At 31.5% G+C, this 17348-nt stretch overlaps 1 protein-coding gene across 4 annotated transcripts in view; it reads right to left on the bottom strand.

Annotated features, from left to right (window-relative positions):
- LOC143062958 (R3H domain-containing protein 1-like) overlaps nucleotides 1-17348 on the bottom strand; it is an 89761-nt gene that overhangs the window by 43786 nt on the left and 28627 nt on the right. For all 4 annotated transcript variants that reach the window (XM_076234818.1, XM_076234820.1, XM_076234823.1 and 1 more), the window contains exon 2: nucleotides 14465-14748. The gene's annotated coding sequence lies outside the window, so the exon portion shown is untranslated. The remainder of the gene's footprint in view (nucleotides 1-14464; nucleotides 14749-17348) is intronic.

Here is a 17348-nt window from a genome sequence, read left to right as displayed (position 1 = left end):
AAGAAAAACATGTTTACCTGGATGACAACACAGGTAAAATGCACCCCAAATTGATGCAGAACAGGTGATTTAAACTTAATTAAAAAGCAGTTTCAGAACATATAACTAGAAATGACCACAAATCAACCGATTCCCAGAATTTTGCAAAAAATCAAGTAAGGTTATGAACAGGTATAAAAATTGTCTCCTGCATTTCCATAAAAATGCATGACAAACAAATTTAATAGAAAAAGCTTTTTTGTATTAATCTATGAGACACAGCTATGCCCTGCCCTCATTTGTGATATGAAAGAGTAAATGTACTAGTTCAAACTTACTGACATTTTGTTCTCTTGCATGGTTGTCAAATTCATATGGATTCACGATTTCCTGATAAAGGTCAAGTCCAGAAAAGTGCTTCTGACGGTATTCTAACAGACAAAATTTATTACAGTTCAAAAGACAATTTGGCATCAGTACCTGCTATTTTTTATTAACTTAGAAAAGTGTAACAAAAAATATTTTTTGAACAGACAGGCAGTTGGACAAGGTGATTGCCTTATAGCCCCACATCTGTGTGCACAAAATATCAATTACAGGTAATAATGGATTCTGTTTACATTCTAATTGTTTGATTAATTCTCCTGTAACTTTCTTTTTGTTGTAATTACCATTTCTGATCTTTGATAATTGTAATAAACCTAATATCTTTCTTCCACTAAATTACTATTGACCCAGCAATTTACAACAAATCAACATTTCTATGACATTTTCAGTTGATAAAACCATCTTTATCAGAAAATTAATGATTTTCTTTCTTTGATAATATTTTGTTTTGTTTCCAAATGAATTAATTGATTCAATACTAATACAATACCTGTAGTTCTATTTCAGTTGATTAAATAAATAGATCTTTTTAAAATTACAGAAACCATTACACATTTGTATTTAATGTTCTGGTGGAAAAGAAACAATAATAACATGATGTAACAATAACAGCTTGATGCATGCATACATGTTTTTTGTATTTTGCATAAAATCAATTAAGAGATATAAAAATAAATAGATGTGGTGCATGCTTGCCAATGAGATAAATATCCATAAAAAGACAACTTTGTAATCAATCACAAAACCTATAGTGTAAATTATGCTAAAACAAACTCTTGTAAGACTCCCTATACTGTAAATATAGAAATTATTGGGATGTTTTTATTATTGCAATAATTAAAATTTGCATTTTGAATTTTTTTTTATATGAATCAAACAGGATTTTTCTGAATATTGCAAAAATTGAAATTGCATTTTAGTCTAAAATGACAAAATTGTAATAATAAATGCAGGCAATAATTGTCTACAGTAAATACGTATTCAAAAGGGACAGTTTTATCAATGGCCTGGGTTAAGCTTCAGACTACATACTTCTAGAAAGGGACAGGCACGTAAAGAATATATCATACTGAGGCATAAGAATGTGACAGGGGCTTATATGTTTATGAAAGCTCAATCATCCCCTTATGACTTATGACAGAGTTGTAGCTGTTTATTTAAGAACTATAAACAAGACTGTGTCCATAGTACATGAACGCCCCACCTCCACTATCATTTTTATGTTCACTTTTATTTTCAGTGGATTGTGAAATTGGTGTCATAACTCTTTGGCATTGAAATTAGAAAGATCAAATCATGATGAGAACATGTGATCTAAGATTCAAGTTGGTTGGACTTCATTAAAAACTACCTTGATCAAAAAACTTCACAGACGGACAGACAGACAGAAGTATGGATGAAAGGACACATAGAATGTGAAACATAATGTCCCTAAGTGGGGAATAAAAAAAAGTTATCTTCCAACTGATTTTGTATAAAGACTTTATAAGGGTTTTTGGATAGAAATTGCTTCGCACAAAATTAAAATACAAGCATGACATCAGGCATGGAATAACTGTTTCGGACTATACTTTGTCGTAACCTACATACACAGTGAAACTACAATACAAATAACTGGGCACTTTTTTTTCTTACTATCATTTGTAGTTCAGATCTTTGCCTTAGAAAAACTTTCTGATTAAGAATGTAGAATCTTGAAATCTATAAATACTGCTGTCTTTTGTTTTAATCTTGTTGGGTTGCTTGGTTGGGCTGTGTGCACCACATCACGTTTCCTTCACATTGATATAATTACTGAAGCCTTGTAAAGTGCTTTTAATATCCTCACTGACTCACTGAAGACATTTGTATTTCTGTTTATTAGATCCATCATGTACTAGCTATACAGATACATGGAATTTGGTCAATTATTTCTTTTCAAAACTAATAAATCCATAAAATTAGCGTTTTCTGTAGAGTAGACTCTGAGACTTTAAATTATCATCTAATTTTAGTAAAAATAATTTAATTTCTTACACTAATTGAAGAGGTTTTATAAAAGAAGCAACGTTTCCGTCGATTCATCCAAAAAAAAAATTGGTCATAGTAACCTACTTCCTTACATAAGATTACTTAATTGGTCCCTAATGTAATAACTCTACCTAATCAAATTGTCTGCATTTATCCTCAAATTATGTTGATTATGAGCAACAGAAGTGGCTATTATGTAGTTTCCTTTATTGCTTTAATGTATGTGTTACTAGCCTCTATATAGGACACAACACTGTTACATGCTTCAAATTTGGAAAAAGAAAAATTGTTGAATCAACATATCTATACTTGTAGATGAATTACACTTAGACTTCAGTCAGTGAATACTCCTTAAATAGCTACCAGAGCTAATCAAAATTAAAAGTAAGGAGACACCTCTATCATAGGACACTACTTATAAAGAGAATGGGCTTGCCTGTTAAAATTTGTTAAATTATATCCTGTAGTTGCATCATAGGACTGTCATAATTCATAAAATTACACTTGAATGAAATTTTAATAAACAAACTTACAAGTGCATTTTATAAAGTACTTAATGTTACCTTTACTTTAAGAGCCAATCATTATTTTAATGGGGAATGTGACCATGGGACACAGATAATGCCCCACTTGCATACTGTATAAGGTTATAAAGGACATAACTGAAGAACGGTAAAAGTGATGCTACCCAACTTTGTACTTAAACAGAGTTTTGTGGAAATAATAATTGTGTATCAGTTCCATAACATTTGGTTGAGGCAAACTGAAGTTGGAGAACGGAAACGAAAAAATACAGCAAGTTTTCCATTTGTAAAGGGGCATAACTCTAGAACAATAAAAGTAACACCCCCTAAAAATCTAACTTTATCTGTATTTTGAGGTAATAAGCATTGTGTATAATTTTCATAACATTTGGTTGAGGCTATCAGAAATTTCAGATCGAATTTTGAAAAATTCAGCAAATTTTGCATTTGTAAAGGGCATAACTCTAGAATGGTTAAAGTGACACCTCCAAAATTTAAACTTGCTCTGTTTTGTGATAATAAGCATTGTGTATCAGTTTCATAACATTTGAGAAAATGGCAAAACTCAGAACATTATTTAAATAAGGATTCACATGATATAATTTTTTGGATGATAGAAGGGGGCTGTGTACCCTCTCCACAATTTTTTTGAAAACAAGTCAATATAGAAATCTAACAACTAGCCCATCCATCAATAATGGAATCAAAATACAAATTTAAGAATCATAAACTTCTATTTCAATCCTGCAACATTAACATACTTGCCTAACTTACAATAACATACAGACTTAAATCCTTCAATATCCAGTTATGCCACATAACAGATAATTGTAAGAAGAGAGAAGTCTCAGATTTATGTGTATATTTTTGCTTCCATACCATAAACAGTTTCCTGGTGTCATAACGATCAGATATTGTGTCATAATAATCGGTGTTTTACAACAATAAACGACCTATTAATATCACTGTCGTAATTATTCCTCTTATGACAACATTATCATTTTCACTTTTCAATTTATTTCCCTATTTTCTTGTATCAAATTGCATTATATGTGCAGACTAATTTGGAGGATAATAAATTACTCAGCCAGCTATTTGTCATTTCATTCATTTTTGTGCATATTTAACAAGATATGTGAGGGTCCAATTTTCTTTTGTTTTTTAAATTAGTACTAAAGGTGAATCAGTGGCAGATAAAGAAATTTTCATAAGGGGGACCTACTGACTGCCATAACTACCATAACTGGAGGCCTGCTCCAGTCATTCCTCAACAGGGTTAAGTGTTTTTCTGGTTTTGACCTTCATCAGGAAGCTTAAATCAGAACCAGGTTTGTAGAAACATTAGCATTCAGACCAAAAGACACCTAAAATATATAGTCAAATTCATCAATGATTAACTTTGCCTGGGGAGTAGGAACCAGAGTTTCTTAATTTGTCAATAAGGAAATTAAGAATAATAAGTTATAAATCATTTCAGTAATGAAGCTGATCTGATGAGACATAAGATGACAAACAAAAGATATTTATAGCTTCCTGAAAGTATATTCATTATACTGTGTGATTTCATGTTATAGTATCGTCAAGATTGCATACTTCATTAAAACGCAGTACCCTGGTGATAATTTCCCTGTTTGTAGTACCCCTCAAATATGCCATTCATCAAAACTGACTAGTTTAGACTTGGGTCATCACATTTGTGTCTTAACTTACAAAGCTACCACTGTCAGGAATATACCATACACCCATTACCTGTCAAATCAAACTAATAAAATCATCAAATCGTTGTCAGCTATTACCTATTCACTGTTACCTGATCAGGTGATGTATAACTAATTAGCAATTAACAATAAATATGTAACATTGAAAAATTCCATTTAAGAATTCTAAAAATTGTTGAGATGCTTAAAGAGATGGGTACTGGCCTTGAGTGATCATGTGACCTTCAAAGTCTACTCAAAGAGTATCTTGGCATAATGCTGCCGTCGCATGCATTGCTAGCTAATGGAATTTTAAATATGAATATATCCATCTATGGTCAGTCCATTGATAAAGATAAAATGTAGGAAGAGGGCCAAGACCTCAAAAAATTTAGTTAAACCACACCACATATTCACATTCAACTGAGACCAGTGGTGAGAAGAGTATAGAAGACTACCAAAATTCTACAGACAAGGTTCAAGTCTTGGGTCTGACAGGTCAACTAACACATATTGGGGTTTAACTAATGTGATTAAATTCAAAACCCTCTTTAGTTTTATCAAAGATTTAACAAAATGTTAAGATAAACATTGTATGTGAAATAGGTGGTATAAATGACAGAAAACTAGGTTTTTATTACATTAATCTGTGTCTTTGAACAAAATCTTGCTCTACATGTACAGCAGTCCACAATCAGACCCATATAAATTGTCTCCGAGGTGAAAAGCTAATTCATTTATTTAAAGTCTCTACATTGAACATCTCTTATTTTCTTCCAAACGTGACAACATAATACAATATACACATGTACAAAGATTGGCGAGTATTTCAGTCTCCCCAATTATAGTAGGTTAGGTCCTTCACAATGCAAGGATAAGAAGAAATAGACACCAATTTCTATAATAGACCTTAGGTGTTGGCTTTTTTTTCTCAAGGAAACTGAACTACTAAAATTGAACTTGGACTATAATTGTTATGTTTTTTGTAATCTTATGTATTTACCACCTTTTCAATTACAGAATTACATAACAAGTTATCTCTAAGTTCTGCATAGATAAGAATTCCTAGAATTGATGCCAACATCTTTAAACCTCTTACATTTTCATATAATTTTTCACAAATAACTTACCATGTTTCTATAGAAAACAATTTTTTGGTATGGTTTTTAGAATCAATGTAAATTTAAATCAATTAATTTACAGATAAACCAGGCTTTTCCTTCACATGTTTCATGTATCCTTGTATAAGTTGAAGAACAAAAAAATGTCCATCTTAGAGAAAATAATCCTGTGATTAATTTTAGTTTTAGTCCTCTTGCAAACAATTATTATTCCAGACGTAAAATTTTAGCATACAGGATGCATGTAAGCATAGAAACAAGAACCCTACACAAACTGTGTAAATATTATGGAATTACATTTAATAAGCCTTTCCCCATCTCATAATCTGCAATACAGTACAGAAAATTCATGTGTCAATGTTTTGTCTATAAACTGTACCTTTTGGACAGTTTTCAGAATTTTATTCCTTGCTGTTTTCACTAGGGAAATATCACATCATAAGATGATTATAGTTTTCATGTAGAATATAATGAGGTTTGATAATTTACAACTTGTTATGTCACAGTAAACAAACACCTTGTTACAAATTTGTAAACAATCCTAAAAAATTATGATTAATTAGCGTCTCCTCTTTAACTGTGGTGAAATAAAAATATTTTAGCAGTCACATAAACTGGTACATTTTCTAAAATCACCTATATTTTTGTCTTGAAATTACTGAATATCAAAAATTATTTTTGACAAAAAATCCAGAGGTTTTTTTACGTAAATATATCTAATAAGTAAGTCTTGATCTAAATATTTGTTATAAGCTAATTACTGTTGTCAATTTTCACCTTTTTACCATGTAAATGATGAACCAGGTAATATCATTCACTCATTCAAGTTCATTTCAAATGAAAGTTTTCCCTCCTATTATGTGAATTATTGTAGCTCCAATAAACATCCCAGAAAAAAAATGCCTACGTATGAACCAATATTTCATGACAGAGCTGCATATCATTATTCTTGTTAATAATTCCTAAAAAGTGTGGTCATTGCCAAATTTTGTGTGTGGATATCAAATGACCTGAGAAAGTGACCATATATCAAGAAAATGACCATTAACATACCAGGTTAATGTCCCTATGAATGATGTGAATTACCAACCTTAAATAATGAACAATTACTATGGCACCTGGTCAACACAAAAATTATTTGACCTTCAAAAAAAGAATCATCCTTGTTGGTTTTATTAAAGAAAAGCATGGCTTTAAGCCTAAGCTGTTAATTTCTAGGACAGAGACTGACATTTTTTTTTATCGCTAATAATGCGACTGGTGTGAGTTTTGCAATAATACTCCACAGGTCACAGCTTTATACGACCGCAGAGTTCCAACCCTGAACAGTTGGGGCAAGTATGGACACAACATTCAAGCTTGATACAGCTTTGAATTTGGATTGTGATTAAACAGTTGACACAACATAGGTTTTTAACACAGAATGAATGTGGTCTAAGAACTTAAACTTAAAATCTTAAAAATTTTAAATTGGTCATTTACCTATTACGGTCCCATATCCAAAATCTAAATACATGGTTAGATTCAGCATATCATAACCCCCTAAATTCATTTTTTGTTTAATTCAAACAAAGTTTAATTTTGGACCCTTCAGACCATAAAGTAGACTAAGTTGAAAACAGGACCAAAAATTAAGAATCTACATACACAGTTAAGATTCTGCATATCAGAGAACCCCAATTATTCAATTTTTGATGAAATCAAACAAGTTTAATTTTGGACCCTTTGGGCCCTTTCCTAAACTGTTGGGACCAACACTCCCAAAATCAATCCCAACCTTCCTTTTGTGGTCATAAACCTTGTGTTTAAATTTCATAAATTTCTATTTACTTAAACTAAAGTTATAGTGCGAAAACTAATGTATCTTCGGATGACAACGACGATGATGCCAACGTCATACCAATATATGACCGTAAAAGTTTTTTGTGGTCGTATAAAAATTTGAAATGCTATCTGAATTCAATACATATATGTGAAATTCAGAATGCAGATTTTTCTGAAATTGCAATAATCAAGCTCAGAGTTTTGTCATCCATATTACTTACAGCTTTTGTGTTTTAAGCCTATGATTTCAAATGGAAAACTTTGAATCTTTACAAAAATCCTTTATTAAAATTGTTAAAATAAAATTTCTTCTATTGGAAAAGCCATTTAGTCAATTGACATGCCAACATAACCCAACAATGACTGTTTCCCTACTTCCTGTTTGACATGCCAACATTACCCAACAATGACTGTTTCCCTACTTCCTGATTGACATGCCAACATTACCCAACAATGACTGTTTCCCTACTTCCTGATTGACACTATACACAGAACCTCAATATTCAACTATGTCTCCTCATCTCCAATAATGTTTCAAAACAACACAACAAATGTCTGCCTAATGACCAAATATGGAGTTTGGTCACAGTACTTTTGAATTGTGTCAAACTTAAAGGACTGTGGATAAAACTAATTATTTTAAGACAAATCTGTACTCTGTCAAGGGAAAATCTCAATTTGATATGGCACTGTAAATTTTAAACCTTCTTGTAAAAGAAACATAACAAAAAATGTTTCAAGCAATATATCCTTCCATCAAAATAGTATGGCTACTATACATGTAATGAAAATTAGAAAACTTCAATGCTCTAAAATTGTTTTGAGAAAAAATCTATTTCTGAGGAAATTCAATTTTCAGAACTGCGTGAAAACATGCTATATTACAGATCAATTGTATATATTCCAGACATTAATGTTAAGAATACAACCTAATTATTGGACTGTAACTTCCTTAAACAACATGAACTGACTTGAAACATTGTGAAAACAAGATATTTACAATCACAAACATTTCAAAATTTGTGCTACAGATAAAAAGGATAATAAAATATGTATAAGTATCAAATAAATTATTGTTCTTATAATTTTCTATCATTAACCTGTTAGAAAGTAGTTAAATGAAATAAACTGTTGAAACAGAGATATGCTTAGGTTTTGTAGATTGAAATCATTCAAAGTCAATGAACCATGAATGAAGGTGTATGAGATTAGCCAATGCTAAAACAACTGTAGTCAGGTTCCCTATAAACTGTCTAAATTACAAACTAAAACATTGTTGAGTCCACCAATGCCGCTGCTGGAATCAGCACACTTAAGTCTCTCTTTTTCGACTTCATTGATGCACAACAATAAAATTAAAGCACATGTCATTTTTCAACTTTACATGTAAAGAATTTGACCTATGAACTAATAGCTGATGCTTAAATTAAGTCTCTACCGTATGTGGTTGACAATATATTTAGACCAGGATAATTGACAGGATGACCTTCTGATTCCATATCAGCAGGATCCTGAAATGTATTCTTGGCATTGTTCATCTGAAAAGGATAGGATAATCAAGAAGTGGCACACATTGTTCTGCTAAAAATACCCCACCTTACCTTTAGCCACTAGTCCAATGCCCTAGACTAGTAAAATTTTATTTCGATCAGTCCAATTTTGCAAAACTTTGTTCAGACTCATAAGAAAAAATGTCAGAATATTTGTCTTCCGACTAGAACTGTAGTGGAGAATGTTACCCCATCTCCCAATTCAAAATATTCAAAAATAGGAAGTAAGTGTGGGACAAATCAGTACAGGTCATCACTATTCCACTGCAGAACGAATACAAAGTTATTTCGTACATGTAATACTACTATAGAAATGTGGGACAGAAATGTTAAGTTCATTCAAGGTATTGAAAAATTCAGACTATGGGCCAACAGGAAGGAGGTGTCAGACAGATAATAAAAGTGCTCACTTTACAACACATCACTGTCATGAAGTCATTCTGTACTGTAGCACCTGAGAAAAGAAGTGCCACAAAAATATTTGTAGATGAATGGATGGATGGAGGGAGAGACAAAGATATTTGAAAAGAGCTGACGGGTTGAGAAAAATGGGACAAAAATATTTGTACAATGAACACATGGAAGAAGGGAGAGACAAAGAGATTGCCAAAGAACTGAAGGGCTTTAAAAGTGGTGTATACAGAATTCAGACTTATTCAGTCAATGGTGTATACAGACCCTGTAATCGAACTGTTGCACATCCCCAAAAGATATTGAGAATTTTGTGTCCACAATCAGAATCTGTGTGGCAAATTGAATTCAAATACATATATATATACTGCATAGCTTAATACTGAAGCCTCCTCCACAATGTTATTAGTGCCAGACATGTTAATCTAGAAGTTGTATTTTTCCACATTATTTATAGCAATTTTGTATACAAATCATTTGTTTCAATGTAGGTGAATGTGAAATAATAAGACTTTAAAAATTTCAGGAAACATAAAATAAAAGTCAATGTTAAACAAAAATTGTGGCAGTCTTGACAATTGGTCCATGATACATATAGGCATAAATTACAAATTTTAAGGAAGACATATTTTCCATCATTATAAAAGAAAAAATATGTGGTATGATTGCCAATACATAAGATTACAATTTCCATTTTATGAATGAACTGCCCCAGTTGACCTGGTTTCTATGGGGGAAAAACTATCCACCAGAGACCAAATTAAGTATAAGGTTAAGTCACTCTACTACCTTCAGCAATGAGCAAAACCCAGTAAAAATGTGCAGAAATGATAATTCAGATCAAGTCTGAATCTTAATGTTTATGTTAACATGGTAAATCTGTGAAAAGATTTTCTCACATGTTAAAAGATAGACAATGGACACCTCATCATTACCCAAGCAAGTGATGAAAAAACTAAAACTGAAAAAAACTGTTACATCTACATTTGTACTGTATACCAAGTACCATAATGAAAGCTGTACAGTGACCAATAGTTGATAACTTCATGTGATCTCTATATATAGCTAGTGGAGAGAACTTGCCTCTTAGCAATAGTACCAGATCATCTTATTTTCATAATAACATGAAGTTATAATGCATCACGTCACTTAGCAAGGATTGGGTGGCCAAACTAAAGCCGTGAGCTCTATTGTCTCTATTTCACAGTAGACTGATGACAGTCAAGATATAGAAGACAAATGTTCTTACTGTTTGTTATAAGCTAACATTTCACCTTAAGCACTAAACCTTAACACAAATATTTTGTTTTCTTTGGTAGTGAGCACGGTAAACAATAACAGCGTGAACAAATCAATTTATCATTCGTATATATATTCTTCTAAGAAGCTTTCCTTTTAACTAATAAGGAATTTTTCGTTTTAATATACATATAACATTTGACCATGTTTTGATATTTTTCTTTCTAAATCTTAACATCCAGTTAGTTCATCTAAAATGCGTCAATAAGGATGACTTACTCATGGAAAAGGGCTAAGTACTGTGGATTCATAATCACTTGTGGGATACCAAACTTGTATAAGGTCCGAGAACACAATTAATTCGTAGTGCATTTCTTTTAGAACATAAATGAAAATTAAAAAATTCCCACCTGCGCTTTCTCAATGAAATTTTTACAGTGTGTTGTACTACTTTTGGGACAAATTATATCAAAATTATAGAAAACTTCATCGCCTCTAACTCAAAATATGGACAATTTTGTGTTTAGGGTGTCTTGAAATCTTTTGACAGCTTCCGAAGTGCTAATTTTTAACCTTTTTCAGCTGGACCAAATCACTACTTTTCTGTAAAATTCTGGACCCAAATTTTTTTACAGTGTAATTTCACCCCCCTACTTACAATTTGAGGCATTAAACATGGAGAAATAAATTTGGAAGAGGTATAAAAATTATTGGCAAGTAACCCACTGTTAACACTAGGGACTATATTCGTGAACAACGAAAATCAAGGGACGACAATTGTGGTCTCGGACCTAATAGGATAGAAAGAGTTGACAAATCTTAAAAAAACTTGGTATGACCAAAGCTTAATAAATTATAACACTACTTGCAAAGTTTCGTAACAATAGGATATATATTATAGACAATATGTTAAATTCTATACTCATCTTTGCGTGTTAAATTTTGACGTTAAAATTGAATAATTTCAACTATCAACATTTTGGGCTTTGAAAATTAAAATATTGCAAAAAAATACTTTTTGAATGCCCTAATATATCATTTATTATGTACTAAAAGCAATAGAGTACTCATTTGATTTATCAGAGTTAGCATAATTATTCAAAAGTCAAATTTATATCAGCCTGGGCCTAAAAATTGAGGTTTTTCAATGAAAGGGGGCCTTACATGAAGATGTAATATTTTCCAGCAATTTTAAATTTGTGAAGCTTTTTGGTTATAAATAATCCTTACATATGTATTGAATGTACTTTAAATGGAAAGAAAAGTCACAAATAACATATCATATTAGTTTAAAAGGGTCTTAAGCCAAGTAAGACTGGAAAAAAATAAGGGTCAATTTAGGCCGTGCCACATATTTACATTAAAAAATGCATATTGAGGCTATAAGAAATAAAAAATTGTGTCTTTTTTATCATTTCTATACTCATGTGATATGATACAACAAATCTGAGCACAAAAAGGCTCTTGCAATTAACTTTTCTTACAGACAGTATGGTCTGATACAAAGATTTTTGCCTTTTTAATGAAAAACTTGATTGTAATTTTAGTCTCAACAGGCTTATATTTAAACCACTTGCTATCCTACAGAAGAAAAGAAAGATATTATGTGAGATGGAACAGGTACAATAGACATTGTAAAGTGCTTTTGATACAAATTTAGTGAGGTCTTTATTGTGGACTTCAAATTTTATGTACCAAGAACCCCACTTTTGACTTCATCCAAACAGGGCGTTAGACAAGGGTCATTTATACAACACATTTTGTACATATTGTCTGAGATAATCTTCTTTTCTGTAGATTCTGAGTTCAAAAACAAGTAAAAGAACTAGATAAAGGCATAGAAACACAAGTATTGACACATGAAAGCCTGTCAGATAGAAAGTCAGGATGCCATGTATGCATCAGTATTGAAAAAGCCTTGAAATGCCTATTTTGACCATAAAATGCCAAAATTGGTCATTTTTGCAGATATTCTATTAAATAAAAGTTTAAATCCTTTAGTTTCATGCTATTTGACAAATTGACACCACCAAATCATTTAGGGAAGATGCCAAAGTACAGATTCTATATTTACAGACTTCACCTCTTAGGTCCGAGAACACAATTAATTCGTAGTGCATTTCTTTTAGAACATAAATGAAAATTAAAAAATTCCCACCTGCGCTTTCTCAATGAAATTTTTACAGTGTGTTGTACTACTTTTGGGACAAATTATATCAAAATTATAGAAAACTTCATCGCCTCTAACTCAAAATATGGACAATTTTGTGTTTAGGGTGTCTTGAAATCTTTTGACAGCTTCCGAAGTGCTAATTTTTAACCTTTTTCAGCTGGACCAAATCACTACTTTTCTGTAAAATTCTGGACCCAAATTTTTTTACAGTGTAATTTCACCCCCCTACTTACAATTTGAGGCATTAAACATGGAGAAATAAATTTGGAAGAGGTATAAAAATTATTGGCAAGTAACCCACTGTTAACACTAGGGACTATATTCGTGAACAACGAAAATCAAGGGACGACAATTGTGGTCTCGGACCATAAGGCTTGTATGCAAGCCAATATTTGCTAATAAAATGCATAGAGATCATATTTTGTGAGCTACATGTATCAGAAAACCCTATGAATATACTGAAATACTTTTACAAATTGTGACTTTGATGACAATTGATTTTATGTTTTGAGCACAAATGTTGTACTCTTATCACTGAGAACAGTTTTATGACCTAGGCTCTTGGAATCACAGACTAGAAGTAACAAGTTGACAATTGTAGTTTCAAATGATTCAATATTAAATATTCTAACATATATGTTCAGACAAAAATCAATGGATTACTAATCAACTTCACTATAAATAAACACAAATCTTTTTTTCTGAAACCATATACACCAAATCTAAGGGACTAATAATCAGTCCAGTAAAATTATATTTCAAACATATATGCAAATGTCAGACCATAGAATAGACGTACAGTTTGTCTGTATTTTCACAATATATACATATTAGACATGTTCTTTTTTCACTTCATTTAACAGGCCTTTTTGTGTCTAGTCTTCCTTGTTTAGGAATTACATAAAAATATTAAAGTCATATCAACTGTTTAAAATTCACATGTTTGAATCAATTTAAAATTTTATTAAAAATAGCAACATGAATTAATGATTTAAACACATAACTTGACATGAAGTTCCCATGTTCTCACTTAAATATGCTCGATATTTAAGTGCCTATATATGTAGTACTAGTAGGTTGTATATAGGCAAAGATGACATTGTTTAATGTTTAATGTTTAATATCATATTGTATCAGAAAGATGTAATTACACTGGTACTTGTATGCAAATTTATCTGACATTTTGTAAAATCACACAAGTTCCCTGCAAAATGTAACAATATATTTCAGAAATTAACATCATGAATGATTGCAGCTTGACATCAGAAGGTTGGTCAGAGACTGATCTATGGTCATTTGGAAACAAAATTCAGCTATATACAAAAAGTGTAAAGGAAGTTCCAGGAAATACCATGTCCCACTAGGGAGGGCATTTTTTAAAAATTTAATGTGGGTGGTTGTATTCAAATGACAAAATACCAAAATGCAAAAGGAGTGTTGATCTAACTTATATTTCTGTGGACAACAGTATTTTCCCCGAACAGCACTAAATACATCTACATTCATTTATCACTATATTCTGACTTATTATTTATGGAATTTGACTTACCTTGCAATGAAAAATATGAACAAAAATGTTGAGATCAATATTGAAGTATATATTGCACATAAATAAATATCCTTGGTAAGTCTTTATAGTTAGGGTGATCTGTTAGATTCTAAAGCACTAAGTTTTCACTGTTCCAACTCATGGCAATTCTAAGTGTTTGACCAGGGACGTTCAACATCAATATGTAATAAAATATTTCAGGGTTCGTGGATGTTGTCACCTTCGTTGTTGTCCAAGGCATTAAATCTTTAGTGTCCTTGTCATATGGCCATCGCTAATCATACCTGGAATACACAAGATTACATTCAATGATGAATTGTGGCAATCAAACGCACTGAAGAATATCAATGAAAGGCCATTATATACCATAATGCTGGTTAATCACTTCAATCAACAGTTTGCAGGAATTAGTTGGACTAGCTTTACTTTGTCTCTTCAAATTTCTACATACTGATACACCCTTATAGATTTTTATAATTATCCCATTTAAGAGCAAACTTTCCAATAATTCAGTAGAAAATTCAAAACCAGTGACAAATAGTTTTCTTTAAAGTTACATCTGATCCATCCCTTATTCTGTTCTTTAAACTTGTTTAAAACTGTAACAACTAACAAAGGTTTAAAAATACGTTATAAAAATTGTAAATGATTGCAATGAGACAACTCTCCACCAAAGACCAAATGACAAAAAAACAAACTAGAGGTCACTGTACAGCCTTCGACAATAAGCAATATCCACAATGCATGTCATTTATGAAAAGCCCAGAAATGACAAATGTAAAACAACTCAATAGAGAAAACTAACGGCCTGATTTATGTCCAAAAAACAAATATGGTATACAGCACAAGGGTCCGGAAACGGTCATATATGCCAGACATCACCGATTTGGAAACTCAAAAGTCCTAAATCATTTATTGGGATTTAGGTCAAATTTTATTTTTCAACACAAATAATTTCGGTCATTTCGTTGAGATTGAGTTTCAAATCGCCATTTTAAACATATTTTTGTTTTGTTATCGATTTTATGTAATTAAACTGCCACTCCAGTAAAGTGTTATAATCCTGAGGGCCCTCCTAATAGCTATATTAGTGCCTCGGGGAGCTATTGGCTAATGATCGCTAATCTTTTTACCTGTGTTTTTAATTCACACCTGGCTATTAATTACAAGCTCCGGACTAATATTATAAAGAAATTAAAATTCAATACCAACTGTCTTCATTATTTAATTACTTTTCAGCTAAGACAATTGTCAATTATGATTTAAAATTAAATTAAAAATTGATTTAATTTACGCAGAAAAAAGTTTTTTTCACTACTAACACACGTGCTTTGTTTACTATGATACGCATGCCTAAAATTCTCTTCTGCAGATTTGACACTAAATCGTAAATTTAAAATGATTTCTTGCTAAATTAAGCAAGTGCAACTATTTTCATTAATATTCTTACACTATTAAAGGTAAAATATTAAAAAAAAACGATGTTTTCCTGTGAATTTGATTTATACACAAAACTAATCCCGGGAATAAGTCCGGAATTGTTCGTTTTAGTATTGTCGCATTACATCCGGTGTCATATGGTATTTTGAACCCCATGGTAAATTGACCCCGGGGTCAAAATACCGCTATGGTAAATTGAACCCCCCATGGTAAATTGAACCCCCCTTGTATGGAAAATTGAACCCCCATGGTAAATTGAACCCCCCTGTTTTTTTCATCCTAGATGATTATTAGAACATTTTACATTATTCTAAAGCTTATCATAGATTAAAAAATCATTCATACAAGAAGGGGAGGTACATTTTCGATGCTTAATTAAAAGAAATATCTTTGCTTGGTATAAGTGCTCTGAGGTCTTGACCAACAAAATGTCATTCGAAATACTTATTGACACATTATAACTAGACCATATGTAGCTTGAATGCTTTAATTATTTGTAATTATAACATATGTATATATATATATATATAAGGGCAGTTTTGATTTTCCATAGTAAAAAAAGGGGGAGGGGGTCAAAATACCATGGCAAAGTAAAATTTTCAAAATATCTTTTCCATCAAGTTTAATACATATAAACTACTTGTTGGTGTATATTAACTACATATAAGAGTTGAAATTGCCAGAATTTTTTGAATTGTCTAGAGTAAGGGGTTCAATATATCGCAGGGGTCAAAATACCATGGCAAAGTAAAATTTTCAAAATAACTTTTCCAGCAAGTTTAATACATACAAACTGCTTATTTGTGTATTCTAACTAAGAATTGCCAGAATTTTTTTAATTAAAGGTCTAGAGTAAGGGGTTCAATATACCGCAGGGGGGTCAAAATACCATGGCAAAGTAAAATTTTCAAAATATCTTTTCCATCAAGTTTAATACATATAAACTACTTGTTGGTGTATATTAACTACATATAAGAGTTGAAATTGCCAGAATTTTTTGAATTGTCTAGAGTAAGGGGTTCAATATATCGCAGGGGGTCAAAATACAATGGCAAAGTTAAATTTTCAAAATATCTTTTCCAGCAAGTTAAATACATACAAACTACTTATTGGTGTATTCTTACTACATAAAAGAGTAAGAATTGCCAGATTTGTGGAAATTAAAGGTCTAGAGTAGGGGGTACAATATACTGCAGGGGGTCAAAATACCATGGCAAAGTAAAATTTTAAAAATATCTTTTCCAACAAGTTTAATACATACAAACTACTTATTGGTGTATTTTAACTACATAAAAGAGTTAGAATTGACAGAATTTCTGAAATTAAAGGCCTAGAGTAGGGGGTTCAATATACTGCAGGGGGGTCAAAATACCATGGCAAAGTAAAATTTTCAAAATAACTTTTCCAGCAAGTTTAATACATACAAACTGCTTATTTGTATATT

Source organism: Mytilus galloprovincialis, chromosome 2 (genome assembly GCF_965363235.1).
Source record: "Mytilus galloprovincialis chromosome 2, xbMytGall1.hap1.1, whole genome shotgun sequence".
Classification (NCBI taxonomy): Eukaryota; Metazoa; Mollusca; class Bivalvia; order Mytilida; family Mytilidae; genus Mytilus; species Mytilus galloprovincialis.
This window is presented reverse-complemented; position numbering and strand designations above follow the sequence as displayed.